The sequence below is a fragment of the Bos javanicus genome, chromosome 1 (genome assembly GCF_032452875.1).
Source record: "Bos javanicus breed banteng chromosome 1, ARS-OSU_banteng_1.0, whole genome shotgun sequence".
NCBI classification, from domain to species: Eukaryota; Metazoa; Chordata; class Mammalia; order Artiodactyla; family Bovidae; genus Bos; species Bos javanicus.
The window spans coordinates 20943507-20969987 of record NC_083868.1 but is presented as its reverse complement, the minus strand read 5'-3'; the positions used below and the strand labels follow the sequence as shown (position 1 = coordinate 20969987).

The 26481-nt window shown below is 37.2% G+C and overlaps 1 long non-coding RNA gene across 5 annotated transcripts in view; it reads left to right on the top strand.

The window, feature by feature from the left end:
• LOC133253735 (uncharacterized) overlaps positions 1-26481 on the top strand; it is a 460793-nt gene that overhangs the window by 205604 nt on the left and 228708 nt on the right. For all 5 annotated transcript variants that reach the window (XR_009738405.1, XR_009738416.1, XR_009738423.1 and 2 more), the window contains exon 5: positions 15182-15259. This is a non-coding gene — a long non-coding RNA (uncharacterized LOC133253735). The remainder of the gene's footprint in view (positions 1-15181; positions 15260-26481) is intronic.

Genomic DNA, 26481 nt, shown 5'->3' with positions numbered 1-26481 from the left:
ACAGAGGAGTCTGGTGGGTTACAGTCCATGGGGTTGCCAAGAATCCAACATGATTTAGCGACTAAACAACAACAACAATCCTCTGTGTAGTCCTAATTTTACTACTAATTCATCCATTTAGAATATTGATGAAACATTTAGCCAGGAGCTGCTAACACACACACACACACACACACACATACACGAAGCATTATTTCCTATATATCTATATGAAACCTAGTTTCATTATCTGGTTTCTGTGTTCCCAGATGGTCCTCTTTCTATGCCTAATGCTAGTTCTTGTCCTATGGCAGTTTCCAATGAACTGACCATTTGCTTGTATAAAAGTTGATGAATTTGATATATTAATTACAGAAAAGTCTAAGTGCAGATGCTTAAAACACATTAATTGTACTTTAGTTTGTTTGATGTCTTTGATTCCTATTAACTACTGGAAAAAATCCATTTATGTGCAATTTAAAGAGGACTGTCTCTTTTTCAGAGCTACTAACTTTTTATAGCATCTGTTGGAGCCATGAGGCAGAAGTGATAACAGACATGAGAGGGCATACTTCATAACTGTCTTGAAAATTAGAGGAAAAACTCCTCTGTGATCTAAGTGAAAAATCTTCCCTCATTACTAAGGAAATAATCGGAGAGTAAATAGCCTCTCCATGTGGAATGTTCATGTCCATACAAATGTGTAGTCAACTAGTTTAACTTTTGAAAAATCTAACCTGACTATAAGTTTTACTCTCCGAATTTTTATTGAAATACTCTCAATTAGATATTATCTGTCAAAAATGGCAATAGAAATATTGGCTTAATACAATTCAGGCACTGTTTTAAATATTTTATACCTAAGAATATAATATAGAAACCAAATGATACCTAGTAAAGTGTTCTAAGTGTGTTGTGCTAAGTAATTTGATGCATCAAAAATAATACTTTAAAGTTTTCATCTTTAAAACTGAATTTTTATTGTTGTTAAACAATCCTAATTTGGGGGAATAACTGTTGATTAATTGTGTGTGCTGTGTGTGTGCTCGCTCACTAGGTCCTGTGTGACTCTTTGTGACCCTGAGCACTGTAGCCTGCCAGGCTCTTCTGTCCATGGGATTCTCCAGGCAAGAGTACTGGAGTGGGTTGCCATTTCCTTCTTCAGGGGATCTTCCTGACCCAGGGATCAAACCCACTTCTCATTCATCTCCTGCATTTGCAGGCAGATTCTTTAACCCTGAGCCCTTTAGTTTAAAGACGAAATTCTAGTTTTTAAGCTGAAATCAGTGTCAGTTCAGAGGACATGGCTATCCTTTGTTGCTAACCTTTTCTATTCTAAAACCATGCCCATTTCTGTAACTAAGGACACTTCTCTTTAAAAAGAACAATTGCTACAAGATGGAGTTCTTAAAGTGGAGTGAATTGCAGTACTCCGTGCGTGATTGCTGCCGTGTCTTAAACAAGAGACATTAAAAGAAATAAATGCCAGGTGGTCTCATTAGGACATTTGGACTTACACTTTTGAACCTTTGGCACCCACGTGACAAAGAGGCTCATTGCTTTGATGCTGTTTCAACATGACAAAATCCACAGTTTTATTGTTTGCAAATGTTAGCCTCTTCCCCAAATACTCATTTTCTCTAATTATGGAGAATTCTTCCACAGTGTAATAATCCTTTTATATATTGCAAATTAAAATTTGGTGTTTTTAGGATAATGCCGCTGAACAGTATGCTGCTGCTGCTGCTGAGTCGATTCAGTCGTGTCTGACTCTGTGCAACCCCATAGGTGGCAGCTCACCAGGCTCCCCCGTCCCAGTACAGTAGTGGAGAAATTTTGAAAGGCTCTTTTTAATTTTTTCCCCTGAATCAAGACTTTGGCTACAGGGAATTTAAAACATTTGTTTAGGAGAAAGTTATTAGTAGTAATGCGTGTGCATGCTATGTTGCTTCAATTTTGTCCAACTCTTTGTGACACTATGGACTATAACCCTCCAGGCTCCTCTGTCCATGGGATTCTCCAGGCAACAATACTAGAGTGGGTTGCCATGCCCTTCTCCAGGTGATCTTCCTGACCTGAGGATTGAACTTGTGTCTCTACATCTCCTGCATTGGCAGGCAGATTCTTCACCACTAGTGCCGCCTGGGAAGTCCTAATAGTTATGAACTTTGTTCATATAGTGCTTTTTAGGATAAATTGGTAGTTTACCTTTACTAAATATATTTATTTTCAGGGATATACTTTCACTGAGGGTTTTGATTCCAGTTATCTGAAAAATATTTATACAAAGTATAGATGGTATTTTAATTAATTTATATTAAAATAGTCTTTATAAAGTGTTTCTTAAATAATTTATTTTAAAAGTACACATTATAAGACAGCTTATGGACTGGGAGAAAATATTTCAAATAATGCGATCCACAAGGGGTTAATTTCCAAAATATACAAACAGCTCATACAGTTCAATATAAGAAAACAAGCAACCCAATAAAAAAATGGGCAGAAGCCCTAAATAGACATTTTTCTGAAGACTTATAGATGGTCAATGATGCTAATTATTGTGGTTGTTTAGTCATTGTGTCTGGCTTTTGCAGCCCCATGTAGTGTAGCCTGCTAGGGTTCTCTGTCCTTGGGTTTTCCCAGTCAAGAATATTGGAGTGGGTTTCCATTTCCCTCTCCAGGTAGCTTTCTTGACCTAGGGACTGAAACATGCATTTCTTGCATTGGCAGGTAATTCTTTACCACCAACCCACAAGGGAAGTCCCTCACTGTTTAATAGAGAAATCAAATCAAAACTACAATGAGGTATCACCTCATTCTAGTCAGAAGGGCCATTATCAAGAAGTCTACAAATAATTAATCCTGGAGAGGGTATAGAAAAAAGAGAAGCTTCCTACATTATTGATGAGAATGTGAATTGGTGCAGCCAATATGAAGAACAGTATGGAGATTCCTTAAAATATAAAAATAGATTTATCATATGATCCAACTATCCCACTGCTGGGAATATAGCCATAAAACATGAAAGCTCAAAGATGGAAAGTTATATGTACCCCAATTTAAATAACAGCACTATTTACAATAGCCAAGACTTGGAAGCAAAGTAACTGTCCATTAATGGAAGAAAGGATAAAGAAGAAGTGGTATATGTATATAATGGAATATTACATAAAATATTGACATTTGAAGCAAAATGGATGCACCTAGAGATTATTATACTAAATGCAATAAATTAAACAGAGTAAGACAAATGCTGTCTGATATTACTTATATGTGGAATCTAAAATGTGATACAAATGAACTTATGTACAAAATATAAATAGAGTTACAAATATGGAAAACAGGCATATGGTTTCCAAAGGGGAGGGGAGAATAAATGAGGAGTTTGGGATTAACATATACACATAACTGTACATAAAATAGATCAACAACAAGGACCTCTATTGGGAACTCTATTCAATATCTTGTAATAACCTGTAATGGAAAAGAATCTGAAAAAGAATATATATATATAACTGATCACTTTGCTGTACACTTGAAACTAACACAGAATTCTACATCACACTATTGCTTGCTCACTTACCCGGCTGTGTCTGACTCTTTGTGACCCCATGGACTACAGCATGCCAGGCCTCCCTGTCCATCACCATCTCCTGCAGTTTGCCCAAGTTCATGTTCCTTACATCAGTAATGCCACCCAGCCATTGCATCCTCTGACACACTCTTCTCCTTCTGCTCTCAATCTTTCCCGGAATAGGGACTTTTCCAATGAGTTGGCTGTGCTCATTAGATGACCAAAATACTGGAGCTTCAGCTTCAGCATCAGTCCTTCCAGTGTTGGATCTCCCTTAAGATTGACCGGTTTGATCTCCTTCTGTCCAAGGGACTTTCAGGAGTCTTCTCAGCACCACAGTTCAAAGGCACCGATTCTTTGGCATTCTGCCTTCTTTATGGTCCAGCTCTCATAACCATAAGCGACTACTGGGATATCATAGCCTTGATTATATGGACCTTTGTCAGCAGAGTAGTGTCTCTGCTTTTCAACACACTGTCTAGATTTGTCAATCACACTATACACCATTTTTTTAAAAATCATAAAATAGTTCACATTGTAAATGGATAACTGGTGAGAGTTTGAAGCGAAAGCAAATTGTAAGTGATTTTTGGGGAGGTTAGCCTAGGTGAATAAATATATAGCTGCTAAAACTTTAAATAAATGCAAAATTTTAAGTAAAAGACTCCTTTTCCATCATAAAAGTGAATGCCAAGGGATAGATAATTTGCTTTCTAAGGAACTTCTTTTCTCCCCCCAACAAAATAGATGGATCAGCATACACTGAAGAAAACAACTTCCTCTGTATTCCAACAAATATTTAGTATTTAGCTAAAAATTGTTTTGGGGGCTTCCAAGGTGGCTCAGTGGTATGGAATTTGCCTGCCAATGCGAGGAGACACAGGAGACTCAGTTTCAGTCCCTGGCTTGGGAAGATCCCCTGGAGGATAAAATGGCAACCCACTCCAGTATTCTTGCCTGGGAAATCCTATGGACAGAGGAGCCTGGCAGGCTATAGTCCATGGATTGCAAAGAGTCAGACATGACTTAGCATGCACACAAAAGTTGTTTAAAAAAAAAAAGTTGTTTTTATCAAAATTTTTTAAAATGTGAGATTACAAATGCTACCTTTCTGATTAGGACAAGAACAGGTATTTTGGTACCCAAACAAGTTTTTCTAAATTGTATTCTACTTAGAACAAATTTTATCTAGGACAAATTTATTTTTCTTTGTGGAATACAGACATGTGATCTAAAATTTGACATTATCTTCTAACTTCACCTTTCTCTCCTAAAGTACCCTCTCATCTCTTCATGACACAGGTAGTTTCCAAATGATTATTTATCCATAAGAATCTCACAAAGTTCTTTACTGTTTTCCATTAAGTATTTACACATGGGTTTCCCTAGTTGCTCAGCTGGTAAAGAATCTGCCTGCAATGTGGGACGGAGAAGGCAATGGCACCCCACTGCAGTACTCTTGCCTGGAAAATCCCATGGACAGAGGAGCCTGGTAGGCTACAGTCCATGGGGTCTCGAAGAATCCAACACGACTGAGCGACTTCACTTTCACTTTTCACTTTCATGCATTGGAGAAGGAAATGGCAACCCACTCCAGTGTTCTTGTCTGGAGAATCCCAGGGACGGAGGAGCCTGGTGGGCTGCCGTCTATGGGGTCGCACAGAGTCGGACATGACGCGACTTAGCAGCAGAAGCAGCAGCAATGTGGGAGACATTTGATCCCTGGGTTTAATCCCCGGATTGGGAAGATCCTCTGAAGAAGGGAATGGCAAACCACTGCAGTATTTTGGCCTGGAGAATTCCATGGACTGTATGTGTCCCAGAGAGTCAGACACAACTGAGTGGCTTTCACTATCACTATTTACACATCAAGCCTATTCTAAAACTTGTGGTTTGGAAAGCACTTTTAATATGTATCTGGTGGTCTACAGTCCATGGGTTCAGAGATTCAGACACAACTAATTGACTGATCACACATGCACACATATTAAAGTTACATAGAGATAAGCATTGTAATCTTTTTCATTTCCTTATTGTTTTTCTCATATATTGAGTGCCTTCCATTACTAGGAAGATTTTAGATTTAACAGGTAGAAGCATGTTTTGGAATTAAAGGGAAAAAAAGGTAGCTATTTTATGATGATTGTGATGTCATTCCAAAAGCAAGTACATTAAACATCATTATTTCAAGTAGCTATATGTTCTTTCTATTTGAGGACTAAACTTCACAGATTCTTCTAGTGGACAAAATAGTATGTCTCCGGTATGATTACTCATCAATTAATGTGTCATATTTCATCTTAATTTCAACTTTAATTACTGTAGGGATTTTTAATGCTAGTTAAAAAAAATCAAAATGCCCTTGGGGTTCTAATATTTAAACATGTTTAAACTATACTATAGACTATAGACATCCCAGGCACTGAGTCATCAGTGTTCTGCAAGTCCCAGCCTAAAATGGAAGACACTCAAATGCACCAATACATAAACCAAGCACTACTGTGAAAATTCCTTGATGAGCCTAATCCTAATTTATAAAGTTGAATTCCAAATTTTGAGCAAACCTTAGAATTTGATTTGAGACAAGGTAACACTGATCATCTTTCTTTAAAGACTTATTTTAAGTTTTCTTCTTCCTTCCTTCTGTGTTTTGCTCTTTTGCTTTTCCCTCCCTTCATGTTTCTTTTTTTCTCCTTTATTTCCTTTCTTTTTATGTTTTAATTGTTGACTTTTCCAGGAGTATCCCAAGGAATTCTGTGAAATTATTCTGTATTTTTTTTCATTTGTTTTGTTTTTCAGTAAGTCTTTCTTCACTAGTCTAACATTTTGATTGTTTGACTTGAATATTTTCATGTTGAATGTTGACTCAAATGCAATATGTTAAAATTATAAAATTAAACTTGCATTAAGTGAAATTATATGTGTGTATATTACATTTTTTAAAATGCCATAAAACAATATGGCTTTATTCATTCTGCAGTAACTTTTAAAATGCATTCTTTAATTAAAAAGAGAAAATCTTAAACATGCTGGTTAAAATGCTAAGCATCTTAAAATCTTAAAATGTCTAAATACCTGGCACTTAATGCTTTAATAATATTCAAGATGTTTTATATATTTTAAGTTGTGGTGTGTGCATGTGAATGTGCACAGGCGTGCTCAGTTGCTCTGATTTTTGCAACTCTATGGACTGTAGCTCACTAGGCTCCTCTGTCCATGGAATTTTCCCAGGGAAGAATACTGCGCTGGGTTGGTGATTCCTGCTCCAGGGGATCTCCCAACACAGAGATCCAACCCATGTCTCTCGTTTCTTCTGAATTGTCAGGCAGATTCTTTACGACTGTACCACTGGGAAGCCTCTAAATTCCCATAACTCTTCTCAAATTAGCCATTATTAAAAAGTAGCCTTTGTATTAGTTTCTCTTTTACACTTTGGTATGAAATTTTCACTACTGATAAATGTTTTACATTTTAATTTGATTTCCTTTTTAAAAATCTGAGTTTTTTATTTTTTTATTTTTATTTATTTTTTATTTTATTTTATTTTATTTTTAAACTTTACATAATTGTATTAGTTTTGCCAAATACCAAAATGAATCTGCCACAGGTATAATGATATGATCATCACACATAAATTTAGCTTACCTACATTTGTTAAAAACTAAATTATAATGAAAAATTAGAAATTAGTAAAATATTGGACATTGAAATCTTGCTGAAATAAATTATGGTATCACATATTAATAATGTTGTCTGTCATGTGCCTTAACTTTTTGACAGTTGATATATGAAAAAAAATTAAATGTCTTTGAAAATTTCTTCAAAGGACAGTGCATTTATAGTCATTGATGTGCACCCTCCTTTGTATAAATGTAACTTTTCTTTCAACTTTTAAATTAGATCTCTTTGTGATACTCTAAATGACATATGAATGTAGAGTAAGTGCTTACTATGCTAATTTATTTTGTTTGTTACCTTAGTGTCATCCTAAAGAGCTAATTGGGTTTCTCTGGTGGCTCTCAGTTCAGTTCAGTCACTCAGTGGTGTCAGACTCTTTTCAACACCACGGACTGCAGCACACCAGGCTTCCCTGTCCATCAGCAACTCCTGGAGTTTACTCAAACTCATGTCCACTGAGTTGATGATGCCATCCCTCCATCTCTTCCACTGTCATCCCCTTCTCCTCCTGCCCTCAATCTTTCCCAGGATGAGGGTCTTTTCAAATGAGTCAGTTCGCATCAGGTGGCCAAAGTATGGGAGTTTCAGCTTCAGCATCAGTCCTTCCAATGAATATTCAGGACTGATTTCCTTTAGGATGGACTGGTTGGATCTCCTTGCCATCCAAGAGACTCTCAAGAATCTTCTCCAACACCACATTTCAAAAGCTTCAATTATTCGGTGCTCTAGTGGTGAAGAACATGCCTGCCAGTGCAGAAGACACAAGAGAAGTGGGTTCAATTCATAGGTTGGGAAGATCCCCTGGAGGAGGGCCCAACAACCCACTCCAGTGTTCTTTCCTGGCTAATCCCCTGGACAGAGGAGCCTGGTGGGCTGTAGTCCATAGGGTCACAAAAACTCAGACATGAATAAGCCACTAAGCAACAACAACAAATTTCTAAATATTCTATCATCTGTTCATCAGCATTTAATCATTGTTGTTGAAGTGTTAAAGGATTTTGAGAAGATCATTATTTGACAAAGTACACCCACTGGCAGATTGATCTGTGTTCATAGAAGATATTTGTTATTTTTAATGGAGCTGTTTCATTTGTTTAATTTATTGAGCAAATATCATATGTCAGTTACTTTCCTGAGAGCTGGCAGTTCAGGTCTTCCACATTGAAGGTGGATTCTTTACTGTGTGAGCCATCGGGGAAGTTTTCTAAATAATATTTATCTAAGAATTCCAGGATTTTGAAATAAAGTATTACTATATCCCTACCATCAAACTTTTATTGAAAGCTTTGTCTAGTTATTATGAAATAATATTCCTCATGCATTTGTTTGGTATCCTGGATAGTGAAGATTAACTAAAATGGTGAGAAAAACAACAAAAAAAAGAAAACATGGAACAGCAACCTGGAGAGAGTTGGAGTGACATTAAATGCCTTCTTCTTAGAAGAAAGAACAATCAAATCCAGCATTTGCCTCAAGATTCAGATAATTCTAAAACATCTAACTTTCTAAATAGAGGAGGCTGTCCCAATTAAGTAAATTATAATTTGTATGGGAGGACCTGATTATAGGAAAAAGGTTGCTTTTTTAAAAAACTAGTAAATTCCCCCAAGGAAAAATTATATTAAAATATACATTATGCTTTTTTGAAGGGTATATAGTGTCCATGGGGTCACTAAGAGTCAGATACGACTGAGCAACTTCACTTTCACTTTTCACTTTCATACATTGGAGAAGGAAATGGCAACCCGCTCCAGTGTTCTTGCCTGGAGAATCCCAGGGACAGTGGAGCCTGATGGGCTGCCGTTTATGGGGTTGCACAGAGTCGGACACGACTTAGCAGCAGCAGCAGTGTCAAAGGGTATATAGGTTGGCAGTCCTGATCAACCACTTGAGAAAAGGTAATCTTACTTTTTGTTAATTAAAGTGACTATAAATAAAAAATAATTATGATTATGTAAGTAGCCTAATTAAAGCACAAAAAGTCCCTTGATTAATGTACATCTGATATATACGATCTGAATATAATGGCAGATATGAAAAACAGCTTTAATTTCAAACCCCACTGCAACCACAAAATACTTTGTTCTCAAACAATCTGATGACTATAAACTGATATTGTGAAATGACATAGTGTTTTTGGTCAAGGATCATCCTTTCTGTTGGAGAAGGAAATGGCAACCCACTCCAGTATTTTTGCCTGGAGAATTCCATGGACAGAGGAGCCTGGTGAGCTATAGTCCATGGGATAGCAAAGAGTTGGACAGGGCTGAGTGACTGAGCAGGCACACACCCTTTATGCTAGTCCAGAACCTAAATGCCAGATATTCATATGCTTTCACTTCTCAAGCTACAGAACCTGCATAGAAATTTTGACTCTTCTCAAGACCCAAATATTTGAAGTTACTAAACAGTATCAAAGCATTGATGTTATATACATATATTTTATGGGTGTAACATGTTATGGCTGCCTGTAATAGGACCTAGGGGTCCGTGAAGTAATACTGATCTTCAAATAAATTTGACTGTTATTTTTACCAGCAAAATAAGTGTATGTGGGGAAAGAAGAGAACTGCACTTCAGGACAAGCAATATTTGGTGAACTATAGGCAGGTCTGGAGAACAGAGGAGAAGGGCTTGCTTTTGTAGAGGAAAGGGGTAAATTGAGGAGGCTGTGGTGGTTCTTCATTGGCTGTAGGTGGGGGCCAGTTTGCTGTTCTGGGTCAGGAAATCTTTCTTCCTGCTGGGATCTGCAGGCTGGAGTGAGTTATATGCGTGGCAGCACCCTTTGCAGGGCTTCCAGGCTCCAATTTGAATGACATTAGTTTATTTTCACAGTGCATGTACATACGTGCTCAGTTGCTCTGCTGCTGCTAAGTCGCTTCAGTCTGGTCTGACTCTGTGTGACCCCATAGATGGCAGCCCACCAGGCTCCCCTATCCCTGGGATTCTCCAGGCAAGAACACTGGAGTGGGTTGCCATTTCCTTCTCCAAGTTGCTCAGTCATGTCCAGTTCTTTCCAACCCCATAGACTGTAGCTCATCAGGCTTCTCTGTGGAATTTTCTAGGCAAGCATACTGGAGTGGGTTGCCACTTCCTTCTCCAGGAGATCTTCCCAACCCAGGGATCGAACCCGCATTTCTCGTGTCTCCTTCATTAGCATGTGGACTCTCTACCACTAGCACCACCTGGGAAGCCCTTCACAGTACATAACTATTTCCAAACTGCCACTAGGGTTCTTATATTTTAATTTCTTTGAAATTTATATAGTGGTTTATGCTCTTGATTTCTGTCACAGTCTTTCTTTGATTTTAGTATCAACATATTATTGAAGTGACCATTTCAAATGATGTAACCATAAGATCAATACAATTCAGAGTTCCCATTAGAAATTAGCTTTCCCTCAAAGAAGAAGGGATATCGGTTCATGATTTTTCCCCACTAATTTCTATTTTAAAAGAAGAGACATTTTCCCAAGGAAAGAAAATTTCCAATAAATGATATTAACTTAAAAGTTGAAATTACAATAAACTGCAGGTATCAGAAATCAAACTAATTTGGCAAAAAACTCATCTTTTCTCATAGATATATCATGAAGTCATTCTGTCTAATGTACCATAGGCTTGAAATTAGGTAAAGCAGAGATACCTCTGGTACAGTTTTCAAATGTAGAACACTCCTACTCTAGATTTCTATTGGATTTGTATAATGACACATCTTATCTCCCTCTTTTTAAATGCCATATTTCTCATTAGAATTTTCAAGTTTCTGATAACTCCTATAGCAGAGAAATCTGATTCACCTTCCTTAATCCAAAGTTTACCAAGTTTATTTGCTGAGGGAATGCTTTTTTTCATAATAGACCAATTAACATCTTCTGGAACTAGTGTGTCACAGAACAAATGCTACTAAAATACCTGAGCATTTTAGTTGCTGTCGGAATGAAATCCGTATCTGATTGACATAGAGGTTTTCAGTTTTGTAAAACTCAGTGACCAGCTTGGTACTGGCCCAAGAACCTGTTGGACACTCTGAATTATTGTCTTTTAGAAGTCAGCAGTGATTAGTAATTGACTACTCAGGTGGTGCTAGTGGTAAAGAAACCGCTTGCTAATGCAGGAGACTGAGAGACACGGGTTTGATCCCTGGGTCCAGAAGATGCACTGGAGAAGGAAATGGCAACCCACTCTAGTATTCTTGCCCGGAGAATCCCATGGACAGAGTATTCTGGCGGGCTATGGTCCATAGCATCACAAAGAGTCAGCCACGACTGAAGTGACTTAGCACAGTTTGAGAACAACAGACTCAATATATTTAAAAATCCAACATCTTTGGAATTTGACAGTACCACTTTGGAGTGGGCAACTAAAATGCATATTTCATATTTTGGAGTCCATGAAAATACACTGAATTTAGGGACAGAAATGTATTGAGCGATACTTAATGGAACTGACCTTCAGTGTGAGAGGGATTAGTACTTACAGCACATAATTTTCTGGGAGCTCCAAGACTCTTTAAGTCCAAACTTACTTGTTCATATTGTGTCACTCAGTGAAATTCCAACTGTGGAGCTCTTTGACCTCTCACTTGAATCAGACAATCAAAGCAATCGGGGCATTTTCTACCCCATGACTTTGCTTAGGCTTTTTCTCGTCCCCAAAATGCCTTTGTCCTTTATGCCTCAGCCTCCACCCATCAGAATTCTCTGCTCTCTTCAAACTTCCTTACCTCTCTATTACCTTTCCCCATTTTCTTCTTGTTGGAAAACTATTTGTCCAAGCCTCTATGAGGTCATCCCAATGATTCCTTTCTTCCTTCATCCCAAGGATTTGGCTTGCCTCTTTGTTATAACACATTCTATGAAATACTGTTACTGAGAAATGTGTAATAGTCAACCAACACTGATAAGGCACTTTTAATAATCAGAGACCATGTTTTACTTATGAAAAACAATGTCTTGCACAGAGTAGTTACTCAAAATTGGGTGGCATGACAACCTCAAAATTGGCCTTGATCATCTTTTTTACATTAGGAAAGTCGCATGAAAACTCAGATTGAAAATCACATTCTGAGTTTCTATTTATTAGTCTTTTACTGAAATACACAGGTCGCTTCACTTGTGAACAGGTATTTCTTTCTTGAGGACCCAAGCAGTTTTGGTATATTTTCTTAATTCACTTAATTGGTCACTTAATTCTGGACCCTTTACAGCTGGTTGAAATTTTTTAATAAAATGAAAAGGCAATATGATACACACACTATATAGTCAAATTTTGGGTCTTTATTCCCTCCAGATGTTGTTCTTTACTCATTTCTTTTAGTGGTTGGAAATTGTTCTTTTTTTTAGAGAATTGCCTGGTAGTCCAGGGGTTAGGACTGTAGGTTTTCCCTGCTGAGGGCCTGGGTTCAATTCCTTTTTGGGGAATAAGATCCCATAAACCGTGAGGCGCAGCCAAAACAAATATTCTTTTTTTTTTAACTTCTTTTAAATAATTTCAGATTTACAAAACCGTTTGAAAAATATTGCAGAATTTCCTTATAATTTCCAACCAGTTTCCCCAAACGTTAACATCTGACATAATCAGGATACGATTAGTAATACTAGAAAATTAGCACTGAAGCAGTTCTATTACATGCTCTATAGGGCTGGTCATGTTTCTTTAGTTGTTTCACTCAGCTCCTTTTTCGTGGTTCAGGATCTGATCTTTAAATCACCTTGTCTCCTCCAGTCTGACATACCCTCAGTCTTTCTTTGCTGATTAGCATCATGATCTTAACACATTCAGAGAGCATTTGCCCCAGTGGTTTTTCAGAATGTGAATTTCAGGTTGTCTGATATGTAAGCAGTGACTGTATCCTTTGAGAAATATATTCATAGTCTTTTGTGAGGATTATTTGAGTGGAAAACATTTGTTTCTCCAAATGCTTTGCTGAATCATAGACTTATTTTCCCTGGTATAAGAATGGGTATTTTAGAGATTTTTTTAAAAGGCAGAAAAGTCTTATTTTTCTTCTTTGTGGTTGATTTTTCCTGTATAATTCCTTTGAAATACTTATATGTTTGTTCAATATGAAAGTTTTTTTAAAGTCATACATATTATGCATTTTCTTTCTTAGTAATCAATAGGTAGATAGTATCAGACAAGTCAAGATGTTGAAATATAATTGTTTGAAGTGATCCATTCATTGCCCTGGTTGGAAAATCCTAGGCTTGATTGATGTACCTCTTCAATGAATACCAAAGTCACACCTAAAATGTGCTATTTTACATTGATATGACTAAATATTTTTGTAATGCATGTCCCTCCTTCTTTTCTAATGTTCCCTACACTCTGGAAAATTTTTCCACCCTGCTTTTTTGGTAACTCCTCCACTCATTTTGACCAATCCCTGCATTGACCAATTTACTCTAGCCTGGTTTCCCTCCGTACCACTTCACTGAAATTGCTCCTTTAAATAGGGCAGATGCCTTTCTCAAAGCTCAGTGTGCTGCTCATGTGCATCCTTTAACAATGTTGCCTACTCTCTTCTTTCATGAAATGTTTACCTTCTCATAATATCTGAGATACCTTCTTTCTTGGCTCTCCTTCTACATCCCAGAATGCTTCTTATTCTCTTCCTCTTACTTGCATTTACATAGAGGTATTCCATTGGTTTATTTTTTAACTGTACCGTGCATATTCTCTGGACTGTCCCAAAGGCTCCCAGAGATCTAGTTATTCCCTTTGTGCAGGTGACACAATCTTTAATTTGGATATCCATCCTGATCATAATTTCTCTTAGATACATCCAGCTCAATTAGCTCTCAAACAAAAATCACAGATTTCCCCTTTAACATGAACTTCTTAGGTCTTCTAACCTCCTACTAAACAGGCTGAGATTAAATCCACTCATTAAGTTCTCCCATCACATGTTGTCTGCTGCCTCCTAATCTATACTATTCTCTTTATCTACATGGTTGTTCTTCTCTCCTTTCATGTTTGTACAGACTTTTTTTGGGGTGCCGTTCAAACTCTATATCAGTGCTGCCTGCTTTATTAACTCAACAGTCATTTAAGATTCTTGTGTTTATAATTAAGTTTATTGTTTTATGTTTTATCATTAGTTGTAGACATGTCAGTATTTCTTCATTGGAGTATAAATCCTTCAAGTGATATTTGTGGTCCTCATAAGGTAGCCCAGTGCCTTACTTACATATAGATTTGTTTTACTGACTTGAACCTAACTTGCCCTGGTTGGAATTTTAGAAACCACTCCCGGCTTCTTGTTGTAGTTTTGGTTATTTGTTTTGTTTAATTTTGTTTAGCCAGCCATGCAAACAGCATGCTCCTCTCAGGTATGATAATGTCACACTGTAACATGGAGGCATTAGTATTTCTTTTTCATTCATTCATTCATCCATAATAGGGACATAGAAATTAAAGTGAAAGCAGCTAAAATTCCCTAGAAAACATCTCAATCACTCAGAGCAATATCTTGGGCAGTTACTAAATTAACATTCTTTTTATCAAACACAATGTACTGAGGTGGAAACACAAGCACATACTTGCAGTTTACTCTTATTCCCTTAGTGATCTGCAGATCAAAAAGATATGTGTTCTGACATTTCATTTTTGAAACTCGATGCCATGTTTGTTCAATTTATCTAATTAGGACCTATTAGCACCTCAAATAGGTACTTTATAAAACAACACCACCACCAGGTGTTAGCCCAGGGACAAAAGAATAAATCCAAATTTAACACTTTTCAAAGGTGAATCTGTAACATTTTGATGTCTTGAGAACATTCAATAACAATTTAGTGTTCTTAGAAACAGTATACTAATTTGTTTATTGTTTCCAGACCTCTTAATAAAAATTGAAAATAGTTCTTAAAAACTGATCATTGTTTGGGTAAATATTTGTATGAATATGCATAAGTATAATTTTTTATAACATAAAACTACTTTTCAGGAGTTTGTGGCTGCTTTTGAGAAAGAAAACTCTTGATGTCAAGTTCTGAAAAGTGAAGAGAATGAAATACAGAATATGGTAAGTGACTTGCAGATAAACTATTTCAGCCTCATCTCATCTTATGCTCCATTGTGCGGTTATCATTTGTAAGGTGTATACATATAAATGCATACTTGTGGTAGTCACTGTTGCAATCAGTTGTAAAATATGACCACAGTTGAATCAAACTCCGTCTTCTCCTTTACATTTATTTGGATAAATTTGATGTAACAGACACTTGGCTATCAAACATGACAGGAGATTTTTACTCTGATTTTTAACTGGGGAAAATTCAAGATGGTTTGTAAGATTGGGACACTCATATTTGTGCTTTGGTAACTGTGGAGTTATATGAGATAATGTTTAGGGTCAAGATCTTGCTTTACAAAAGAGCAAAGACTTATCAATTTCTTAAAATTTGGTTATACTTGTTATTCAAACTATTCAACATTGACATGCAGCAGTTAAAAAAAATATATATATGTGTGTGTGTTGATGCTTACAAGGCTTGTTAAAAAGTAGTTTACAAAAAGCAAGTTGGTTTTACTGAGTTTATAGAATCCCTAGTGTTTGGGGTTATTCTCTTTTCTTGTTGTGTTTTCTATAATGAGTGAAGGTCCTTTCCTCATTCTATTCAGAAGATACTCTGTGGGGCTTCTTAATGGATGAGTTATAGGGGGTTGAAAGAACGAAGGAAAGACAGAGGAAGAGTGTTGCAGAGCCATTTGTGGAGCACGCGTAGAGACACGCTGACGCTCTGTGCTCTCCTCAGTCCCCACCATCCCACCCCACCCAAAGCCCAGTGAATTTGTCCATGCTCATGGTGACAGCAGCATGAACTAGATTTTTCCTGGGATAGTTTCCTAGAAACTATCAATTGATCTCATTTTATTTAGTTAGGGTCATTCTTTTAGACTAGAATTTCTTAAATCAGGATCAGAGAGTAAGCTTTATATAAGGTTATTAGCAATCCCTCTGAAATAATATGTAGTATACTGTATGTATATTCTTTTATCCTGTGGAGATGATCAATAGGTTTTTATCAATTTTTTAAAGGATCTTGATGACACAAAAAGTTTTTATCTAGCATGGTTCTATTAATTTACAACAGTTGTGATTAAATAATTTGAAGGAAGTATAGAGACTTTATGTACACATTTTTATTAATATCCCAGGTGGTGTTGGCTGTAAGTTTGCACCTTCATGACTCCTTTTTAATTAAAAATGTTTTTAGAGAAATAAAAACTATTCAAAAGAGTTTTGTTAGTGTTTTCCCTTTCGTCATTCTCTAAGTCCTGAACCAAATTTAAAGTTTTTCTTGCAAATAAAAAAATAGAAAACTCCACTGAAGTTTGCTTTATAGTCACTTTACAAACCCTCACATAGACTTTTAGTTATTCTATGACTGAATATTTTTATTTTAAAATACATTTATTATTTTTTTGCGTATTCTTCCAGTATTGGACCCTGTTATATGAGTATTGATCCCTATTGCCTCCAGAGTTCTGTTCTGTTTGTTTTGTTGTTTTTGCTTACAGTTGTAAGTAGGAACAGCAGTTCTGATCTGGTCACAATTTTTCTACATTTTTGTTGGAAACTATGAAAAATACTTGCTCTGCTTCCTGCACAGAATATCTACCCCTGGTAATGTGGACACTGCGTCACACTTCCATCGGCACTCCTAAAGTTATTTATTCTTTGGTATTCCAGCAGCCAATTTTATTTTCACTGAACTCTGTTTGTTAGGAGATTCTCAGTTAGCCTATATCTATACCAAATGATAACTGATTTTATCTTTTTCATTAAATATGCAAGTTATAAAGGAATAGTACAGATATTTTGATTTTTTTTTTTTTTTTTGATGAAGGGGAGGAGAGAAGTTATTCTGGTTTCTGATGAGACCAAGAAGGCCTCCATGCCAGCCCACATCTCCATTTGATGGTGAATGTGTTTCCCACCTAGATGACATCTGAAGCCTTTTAGCTTTAGTCATTGCACCACAATTATTTTTTCTTCTCTTCGTGAATCAATTTTCCAGAATAAAAAGTTGAAATTTGATAAGATCAATGTACAAAGCCAAAAGTTGCTCTGAGTTACGGTGTTATTTCTCAGCCAGATGCTTGTCTCTTCTGCCCAGCTGGAAAATTTCTGTGAGCAGAGATCTCTTTAGTGCCAAGAGGGATAAGCAGAATGGGATGAAAATATATCTGTTGTTACATGGATGACCCCACTCACACTGACTCTGTCAGTGAGTTTTCCTTAGAGTCCTTGGAGGAATGCTTTGCCTAACCACCTAGCCCAACATTTAGGATTTACTTTTAAGATAGTCAGTTAATATTTCTTAGACATAAACTTTTGGCCAGAGTAACTGGAAACTTGAGTTTATTAAACTTTTACATACTTAACTATGGTCTTCTGGGTATTTTAAACTCAGCCATTTGACTTCAGACCTTCTTTTTTACCCCCCAAAATATACAGCGTGAAATGTTTGAGAAGTAATTGGATACAGTATCTTTTTCAAGTCCTTCATATCTTATTTTGTCCAGATAATAGAGAAAAATATACAGTATTCCAGTGATTAAATATGCTAGACATAGCTCGAAGCTTGAATTTCTAGGAAAATTAAACAGAAGTGGTAATGATATGGAATTTAGACACCTAAATACCTAAGCTAATAATATTTATATATATATATATATAAATGTGTAAAAACCTAGCTTGAAAAACAAAAAAAATATAGATATGTAAATGACTTATGAGATATCATACTATGGAACAGTAGAAAACTTTTTAAAAAATGATAGCACTATGCATGTTCTGACTTGAGAATTTTCCATAATGTATTTTTGGGGAAAAGATAAATCAATCAAGTTTAGTATAAATATGTATGATAAAATCTCTCTTCTCACAGAAAAATAAACACCTATATCAATCATACTTTAGCACATACACATGTATGCAAAATATAATTTTAGTCCATTTGGTTTACGAAAATAAGACAAGTCAGCATACATTTGTTCATGCAGTGAAAATGTCTTCAAATCACACACAGATTAATAGCTATATTAGGGGAGCAGAATGATCAGTTCAGTTCAGTTCAGTCGCTCAGTCATGTCTGTCTCTTTGAGACCCCATAGACTGCAGAACGCCAGGCTTCTCTGTCTATCACCAACTCCCTGAGCTTGTTCAAACTCATGTCCATCCAGTCAGTGATGCCATCAAACTATCTCATCCTCTGTCGTCCCCTTCCCCTGACTTCAATCATCTCCAGCATCATGGTCTTTTCCAATGAGTCAATGCTTTGCATCAGGTGGCCAAAGTATTGGAGCTTTAGCTTCAGCATCAATCCTTCCAAAGAATATTCAGGACTGATTTCCTTTTGGATGGATTGGCTTGATCTCCTTGCTGTCCAAGGGGCTCTCAAGAGGCTTCTCCAACATCACAGATCAAAAACATCAATTCTTTGGTGCTCAGCTTTCTTTATAGTCCAACTCTCACATTCATACATGGCTACTGTAAAAACCATAGCTTTGACTAGATGGACCTTTGTCAGCAAAGTAATGTCTTTGCTTTTTAATATGCTATCTAGGTTGGTCATAACTTTTCTTCCAAGGAGCAAGTGTCTTTTAATTTCATGGCTGCAATTACCATCTGCAGTGATTTTGGAGCCAAAAAAAAAAAAAAAAGCCTCTCCCTGTTTCCATTGTTTCCCCATCTATTTGCCATAAAGTGATGGGACCAGATGCCATGATCTTCGATTTCTGAATGTTGAGTTTTAAGCCAACTTTTTCAGTCTCCTCTTTCACTTTCATCAAGAGGCTCTTTAGTTTTTCTTCACTTTCTGCCATAAGTATGGTGTTATCTGTATATATGAGGTTATTGACATTTCTCCTGGCAATCTTGCTTCCAGCTTGTTCTCCATCCAGCCCGGTATTTCACATGTACTCTGCATATAAGTTAAATAAGCAGGGTGACAATATACAGCCTTGGAGAAAGGAAAGAAAGCCATCTTATTTTCTGCTTTACAGACTTCTATTTTACTAGATATTTTAACCTCAAGAAAGTATTACTTTTATATCTTAAAAGACTCAAGCATGATATTTATTGAGCAATTTTTTAGAAGTTTGTTTGGCATTGCCTATTATTTGGTGGCATTCTGTTTAGCAATATTTATTTTTTCAACAGAAATTAATGAAATAAGATTATATTTGTGCTATATTCTTAGATTATATAAAGTTTTATTCTGGTAAGAATCTATGTTATATTTTTCCCTTCCTATTTCACAGCAATTAGGGTGACTCATTTTCTTTTTCTACTGCTGATTAGATTCTTGAGACATTATTTCCAGTGTCTCATTCACCAGTTTTCTTTCAGGTTCAGCTAAATTATTATCAGAGATTATTTGTTTTCCATGCAAGGCAAGTTTTCAACATGGTCTAAATTTTACATATTGTTCCTATACTTTCCACGGATGCTGAGCTTGAACTAGTATCAATATTCATACATAATTTTTTTTGTGTGTGTGTAAGGAACATTAATATATATGTGTAATTATATATTTTTAAAAATTAAATTATAGATTTTTTTTAAAAGTCATAAACAGAAGGGTTTACTTTACCACCTGATGTGAAGGCTGACTCATTGGAAAAGACCCTGATGCTGGGAAAGATTGAAGGCAGGAGAAGGGGATGACAGAGGATGAGATGGTTGGATGGCATCACCGACTGGATGGACATGAGTTTGAGCAAGCTCAGGGAGTTGGAGATGGACAGGGAAGCCTGGTGTGCTGCAGTCCATGGGGTCACAAACAGTTGGACACAACTGAGTGACTGAACTGAACTGAAACAGAAGGGAATACTGAGTACAGACATTGCCAATGTTAATGAATGAAAAAGTTGCATTTGCTTTGAGAAAGACAGTGACTGCTTGAGTTTTAACTCCTATGTGAAAATGTCATTCAGTCAGTCATACCCGACTCTTTTTGACCCCATGAACTGTATCCTGCCAGGCTCCTCTGTCCATGGAATTCAACAGGCATGCACTGGATATGGTGGACTGGAGTGGGTAGCCATTCCCTTCTCAGGTGATCTTCCTGACCCAGGGATCTAACCCAGGTCTTCTGCATTGCATGCAGATTCTTTACCATCTGAGCCACCAGGGAATCCCTAACTGCTGTTTGGCTGTCCGTTAATAGGAAGTTAACATACAAAAAGGGAGCCACATTACTGAGCCAGTAATGAGAAAGGGAGAAAGAGAGGGGGAGGAAGGGAGGAAAGATAAAAAAAGAATGAATGAAAGGAAAATCGGGAAAAAGGGAGAGAGAAAGGGAAGGAAGGAAGGATGGAAGTCAGGCAAGCAATGGAAGAAATTTGTATATAAACAAAGGGCACGCAGAAGGTTTCCGGTCCAGTGTGTTTCCTTTGCTTATTCCACAGATTAGATTGTCAAAATTCAGCATCTCTCAGAAATCGAGGCTATTAGCCATTTACAACTTACTTTGAATTAATTTAATCAGATTAGGATTTTGCTTAGAGCCTGCCAAAATCAGCCAGTATGAGGAAAATGGAGTTTGAATGAAAAGTGGAACTGACAAGACAGCTTGATTTTGAAGCATGGAGCTGCTGTTCCAGGAGGAATGGATGCAGGGATTGAGTGAGTGAGGAGAGCTTGGGGCATCCAGAGGGCAGCATGAGGGGCCTGGATGCCCAAGGGCTGATTAGGAGAGTTTACCAAGAGGTGAGAAGTTTCCCAAGACAAACAGCATGCTTTTTGTTTGGCGAAGGTCCCTGGTGGCAGCACACATTCTTGACATCTGCTCTGGTTACATCTAATCACTGTTATATTATTTATGAGATTTAGAGGTACCGTGTTCTCTGAGAGGACAGCTGAAGGTTATGGGTTTATACCTAGGTGTCTGTTGAGTTTCATGTCCCACTGGTTTTGCTTGTAACCTAAAAGGTATTATAGTTTAAACCCTTGTTTATTGGGCTAATGTAACATTAATTATGTTTTTAGCAGACTTGAGATTTTTAATCCCAAAACTTAGTCAGCATTCCATATGTCATGTTTCACATGGACCTTGTGAAGTGTAGACTAGATGTATCAGAACTGAAACAGGCTTTTCATTCCCACTGTTGAGCATTTCAGCCTTCTTCAGAAGGTTATAAATTTGAAATGTAATCTGCATCATGGTGTGGGAAACACTGTGGTGAGAGATCTGGCCAGATGAAAGTGCAAGTCTGTTTGCCATCAATGCCTTTTTCCTGAGAGAGCCACATTCCATTTCAATATATTTTATATCTCCCAGTTCTCATGAAAAAGTTACTATTAGAATATATATATATATATATATATATATATGTTATCCAATATGAATGTATGCATGTGAGATTATATATATATATATATATATATATATATATGAAACATGTTAGGATATCAAATTCAGCTTTTATTACCATGACTACTTTGTTTTAGATGCCAAAAAAAGTTATACTAACAGTAAACATTTAAGAAGTTATACTTCCTTGAGCCCAAATCAAGAGCTTTAGAAAGAAAATGAGGAAGGCTGTATTTAAGAAAAAGAAACTTGTATTAACCTGCTGCTGCTGCTGCTGCTGCTAAGTCGCTTCAGTCATGTCTGACTCTGTGCGACTCCATAGACGGCAGCCCATTAGGCTCCTCTGTCCCTGGGATTCTCCAGGCAAAAATACTGGAGTGGGTTGCCATTTCCTTCTCCAATGTATTAACCTTCTAGGGCTGTCCAAACAAAATACTACAATCAGGGTGGCTTTAAACAAGAGAAATTTATTTTTTTAAATTGATTTATTTTTAATTGGAGGATAACTGCTTTACAATATTGCATTGGTCTCCACCACACATCAACATGAATCAATCACAGATAGTGCCCGCCCCCTCTTTCTTAAGCCTCTCTCCCACCACCTCCCTCCCCCTTATAGTTCTGAAGGTTGGAAGTTTGAGATCCATGTGTCAGCAGGCCATTTCTCTCTGAATCCTCTGTTGCACGCTTTTGTATTAGCTTCTGAGTTGCCAGAAATCCCTGGTGGGCCTTAGTTTGTAGAGGCATCTCTCCAGTCTCTACCGGCATTATACAATGATGTTGACCCTGTGATTTCAGTCTTTATTTGGCTGTCATCCCTCTGTGTGTCTGTGTTAAGTCTCTTCTCCTCTCCTTTGAAGGTCACTAGTCATACCGGATTAAGGACCCAGCCTACTGCAGTGTGAACTGATCTTCACTAATTACTTCTGTAATGACTCTATTTCCAAATTAGTTCACATTCACAGGTACCTGGGGCTATGACCTGAACATAGCTTTGTGGGGGGCACAATTCAACCCACAAACAGGAATAAACTAGATGACAAATATATACTTAAACCATGATAAAAGAACAAATGTTCAAAATAAGAAAAACGAAGTGTTAAATTATTCATGTATCATATTATTCTCATCTCTTAATCAGAGTATGAAATGACTCAAAAATGCTACTTTCCAAAATCTGGTTTCTTCCTGTATGTGAATTTGTATTTATTCCAAAGGCTTAAATTGGCTATTTTAAATTAACCTTAAACATTTATATTTTCTATGTAATTCAAGATTTTATTTCTACTTCATTCAGCATTAAATATTTCAGTTAATGTGGCTTCCTAGGTGGCTCAGTGTTAAAGAATCCACCTGCCAATCCAGGAGACACTGGAGATGCATGTTCAACCCCGGGGTTCAATCAACCCACTCCAGTATTCTTGCCTGGAAAACCCCATGGACAGAGGAGTCTGGAGAGCTACAGTCCGTGGAGTCACAAAGAATTGGGCATAACTGAGTGACTGAGTGCGCACACCCACTGATTTCACTTAATAGTTTTCACATCAAGTAATTCAGAACATTTTGGAGTGTTTATTCAGTGCCAAGCACTGTATGGGTTACTGAGAATGAAAAGAGAGAAGCTAGCCCCCTGATCTTAAAGTTTTGGGAAATGGATGAAAGCAAATTATAGTAGATTTAGAAGTATGTTGGTACTATGGCAAGACATTAACAAAATGCTGAACTAGACTTTGGTTAGAAAATACAATATTGTACAGTAATTAGCCTCTAATTAAAATAAATAAATTTAAATTTTAAAAAATATTAATTGAGAAAAAAAAAAGAGAAAATAGTTCAGGAAGTCTTCCTGATACAATGGAAACCCATGCTGTCTCCAAATAGAAGACAGTCAGGCAAAGTGTGAGAAGGAAGGGCATGACCGCAAAGGCCCAGATTAAGAACAGAAAACAGTCAACTTAGTTTCATGCATGAATGGTGTAATGTGGATAATTTATAAGAGATGTTATTAGAGTGATAAACAATACCTAAATCACAAAAAGGAGAGTCAGTACCCACTGTAAAATAAGCACTCAATAAATGTTTCCTTAGAGACAGTATAGACAGTCTCTGGCAGCAGATTGTTTGGGCTTAATCTTGCTTTTCCATTTATTTGAACCTAATTTAGTAGAATTAGCACTCAGTGCATTTTGTAATTAACTGTTGCACTTTATTTAAGATCATTCTCTACTGATTGACTCTGAAGTGCATAAAAGATGCATTCACGGGAACTTGATGTCAAATGATGAAATTTGGGGTTTTCTCACAAATATCAATGTCTACAAAGTTTTCATTAAATCTTCTTACTGATCATCATGGTGCTCTACAAATTTATTTCCTGGGAAAAAGAAAAAATAAGTGAAATAACTTTTTTGTAATTCTGACACAGTATCAGTTAAGTTCAGTTCAGTCACTCAGTTCAGTTCAGTCGTTCAGTCGTATCTGACTCTGCGACCTTATGAATTGCAGCACGCCAGGCCTCCCCATCACCAACTCTCGGAGTTCACTCAAACTCACATCCATCGAGTCAGTGATGCCATCCAGCCATCTCATCCTCTGTCGTCCTGTTTTCCTCCTGCCCCCAATCCCTCCCAACATCAGAGTCTTTTCCAATGAGTCAACTCTTCGCATGAGGTGGCCAAAGTACTGGAGTTTCAGCTTCAGCATCAGTCCTTCCAATGAATATTCAGGACTGATTTCCTTTAGAATAAACTAGTTGGATTTCCTTGCTGTCCAAGGGACTCTCAAAAGACTTCTCCAACACCACAGTTCAAAAGCATCAATTCTTTGAAACTCAGCTTTCTTCACAGTCCAACTCTCACATCCAAACATGACTACTGGAAAAACAATAGCTTTGACTAGATGGACATTTGTTGGCAAAGTGATGTCTCTGCTTTCTAATATTCTGTCTATGTTGGTCATAATTTTTCTTCCAAGGAACATGCATCTTTTAATATCATGGCTACAGTCATCATCTGCAGTGATTTGGGAGCCCCCAAAATAAAGTCTTGTCACTGTTTCCATTGTTTCCCCATCTATTTGCCATGAAGTGATGGGACCAGATGCCATGATCTTAGTTTTCTGAATGTTGACTTTTAAGCCAACTTTTTCACTCTCCTCTTTCATTTTCATCAAGAGGCTCTTTAGTTCTTCTTCTCTTTCTGCCATAAGCATGGTGTCATCTGCATATCTGAGGTTATTGATATTTCTCCTGGCAATCTTGATTCTCGCTTGTTTTTCATCCAGCCCAGCAATTCTCATGATGTCCTCTGCATATATGTTAAATAAGCAGGGTGACAATATACATCCTTGACGTACTCCTTTTCCTATTTGGAACCAGTCTGTTGTTCCATGTCCAGTTCTAACTGTTGCTTCTTGACATGCATACAGATTTCTCAGGAAGGTCAGGTGGTCTGGTATTCCCATCTTTTGAAGAATTTTCCATAATATGTTGTGATCCAAATAGTCAAAGGCTTTGGCATAGTCAATAAAGCAGAAATAGATGTTTTCTTGGAACTCTCTTGCTTTTTCAGTGATCCAGCAGATTTGATCTCTGGTGCCTGTGCCTTTTCTAAAACCAGTTTGAACATCTGAAAGTTCTCAGTTCATGTATTGTTGAAGCCTTGCTTGGTGAATTTTGAGTATTACTTTGCTAGTGTGTGAGATGAGTGCAATTGTGCAGTAGTTTGAGCATTCTTTGGTATTGCCTTTCTTTGGGATTGGAATGAAAACTCACCTTTTCCAGTCCTGTGGCTATTGCTGAGTTTTCCAAATTTGCTGGCATAATGACTGCAGCACTTTCGCAGCATCATCTTTTAGGATTTGAAATAGCTCAGCTGGAATTCCATTGCCTTCACTAGCTTTGTTAGTAGTGATGCTTCCTCAGGTCCACTTGACTTCACATTCCAGGATGTCTGGCCATTATGGTTACCTGGGTCATGAAGATCTTTTTTGTATAGCTCTTGTGTGTATTCTTGCCACCTCATCTTAATATCTTCTGCTTCTGTTTGGTCCATACCATTTCTGTCCTTTACTGAGCCCATCTTTACATGAAATATTCCCTTGGTATCTCTAATTTTCTTGAAGAGATCTCTAGTCTTTCCCATTCTATTGTTTTCCTCTATTTCTGTGTATTGATCACTGAGGAAGGCTTTCTTATCTCTCTTTGCTATTCTTTGGAATACTGCATTCAAATGGGTATATCTTTCCTTTTCTTTTTTGCCTTTAGCTTCTCTTCTAGTCACAGCTATGTGTAAGGCCTCCTCAGACAACCATTTTCCCTTTTTGCATTTCTTTTTCTTGGGGATGGTGGTGATTACTGCCTCCTGTACAATGTAATGAACCTCTGTCCATAGTTCTTCAGGTACTCTGTCTATCAGATCTAATCCCTTGAATCTATTTGTCACTTCCACCATTTAGTCATAGGTAATTTGATTTAGTCATACCTGAATGGTCTACTGGTTTTCCCTACTTTCTTAAATTTAAGTCTGAATTTGGCAATAAGGAGTTCATGATCTGAGCCACAGTCAGCTCCCAGTCTTGGTTTTGGTGACTGTATAAAGCTTCTCCATCTTTGGCTGCAAAGTATATAATCAATCTGACTTCAGTGTTGGCCATCTGGTGATGTCCGTGTGTAGAGTCTTCTCTTGTGTTATTGGAAAAGGGTGTTTGCCATTACCGGTGTGTTCTCTTGGCAAAACTCTATTAGCCTTTGCCCTGCTTCATTCTGTACTTCAAGGCCTAATTTGCCTGTTACTCCAGGTGTTTCTTGACTTCTTACTTTTGCATTCCAGTCCCCTATAATGGAAAGGACATCTTTTAATGGTGACCTCCTTCAAAAGTTCCCATGCACGCACTGCTGCCAACCCTGCAGCAGGCCACCACT